Consider the following 1,796-nt stretch of genomic DNA (forward strand, 5'->3'; position numbering starts at 1 on the left):
AGCTCCAGGTGAAATCTTCTCAAATATCAGCTTCTCAAGTTTAGCTTCATTCCTCTAAATTGCTTCTAAAAACATATTTCAAAGGGGAGCACTGATTGGTAGATAAATCTCTAGACCAAGTAACAAGTTACATTGTTCCTGGGCTTAGTTTGATCATTTGCATGTTACATGACTGAACAAGAGCACTCTGGGTATCCGTTTTCATTATTTACCTTTTCTATTTTCCAGAGATGCACTCAGAATTAGAGACAACATTTGAAATATAGGGGAGATGATCAAGTCCAAATCCTGACAGAGGTTTATTGCCAATACTCCAGGCTTGTAATCATTCTCTATTGGGATCAGAGAGCAGAAGCATATAAGTCCTCTCAGAGTCCACTACAGTTTCTCCCATTCAGATCAAATTGAGGACTGTAACAAATCATTCTCAGATCCCAGGAGAGGATGTGAAGCACTATAAGGGTAGTGTTAAATAAATACTCGGGAATGGTTTCACATAAAAAGAGATAGCACAGCTCAGTCATTTAGTGTTCCATATATCCAATTAATGCCTGCATGGAGGTGACAAGAGATAATGTTTCCTAAGAGACACAAAAAGGAAATCTCTGACATGATGGAAGATATCATCCTCCTGCTAAGGACTGCATCTTTTGATGTAATTTTTTTTAGTATTTTAGAAAATTACAATTCTCCAAATTTTTAGGACTCTCTAGTCAGTTTGCCAAGAAAAGAAAGTGAGCTCAAAATTGAAGTAGTTGAGAAAATACACTGATTTTCTCTCTTTCCACTACTTCCATTAGCAAATCTCTATCCTGAAAATTTCTCTAATTTCACCTGATTTCTTCACATCTGTTAGTAGATTATATTTTAGCATCACTTCCCATTTCCAAAAAGCATCTCTGACTCTTAATTCTCATTTTATTTTTACTTTTTTATGTAAGAAAGGGCTCTTTCATTATTACCACTTTGTATAATACCTTATTCTCCTCTTCCTTACTCTTATCCCTTAACGACCACTTCTTGCAACCAACTGACATGATGACCAGTTTATTTCTGAAGAACAAGATAATGGTCTGAAATTACAATGCTAGCAATGATTGAAAAGAAGATAAACATTCAGTTTTCATTTGCTCACTCCCTTGAATTTTGTACCTTCTCCAGCCTTAGTACTGATCTAATATTTTTCTGTGTTCTCTTGATCCAAAATGACTCTGTCCCCTACCTCTAACCTGTAGAGCTGTTATTATTGCTATTCAGCTGCATCTGACTCTTTGTGAACCCATTTTGGGTTTTCTTAGCAAAGATACTGGAAAGGTTTGCCATTTCCTTCTCCAGCTCATTATATAGATCAACAAAGTGTGGTAATCTGGGTTAAGTGACTTGACCTGGGTCACACAGCTATTAAGTATCTGAAGCTAGATTTGAACTCAGGAAGATGAGTCTTCCTGACTTAAGGGTCAGCACTCTGTCCACTGCAGTACCTAGCTAGCCAAATGGCATCACCTCCTTTGAGCTAGATTTGAACTAGCAACCTAAGGATATCCAGATCATCTGTTTCTATAGTCCTTTGCTCTACCCACTGAGCTATCAAAGGATTCTAAAGCAGCACCTTGCCTTAAATCCTAGACACCATTCTCACCTGTCTAATGTCCAGGATAGACTAAGTCTAATATTCATATACATAGATGTATACATATATGCAAATATTTAGTATATATATATGTACATGTATTTATATGTGTATACATGCATATATTATAACTGTATACAATAATGTACACATATATATGCATTAG

The 1,796-nt window shown here is 36.1% G+C and overlaps 1 non-coding gene across 1 annotated transcript; it reads right to left on the reverse strand.

Annotated features, from left to right (window-relative positions):
- Positions 1-1,504: 1,504 nt before the first annotated feature.
- On the reverse strand, positions 1,505-1,594 carry TRNAY-AUA. Its single transcript is given in 2 exon segments — positions 1,505-1,540; positions 1,558-1,594. It is a non-coding gene; the product is annotated as a tRNA-Tyr (tRNA).
- Between the last annotated feature and the right edge of the window lie 202 nt (positions 1,595-1,796).

This window comes from Vombatus ursinus, unplaced genomic scaffold (genome assembly GCF_900497805.2).
Source record: "Vombatus ursinus unplaced genomic scaffold, bare-nosed wombat genome assembly UNPS02014811.1, whole genome shotgun sequence".
Lineage (NCBI taxonomy): Eukaryota > Metazoa > Chordata > Mammalia > Diprotodontia > Vombatidae > Vombatus > Vombatus ursinus.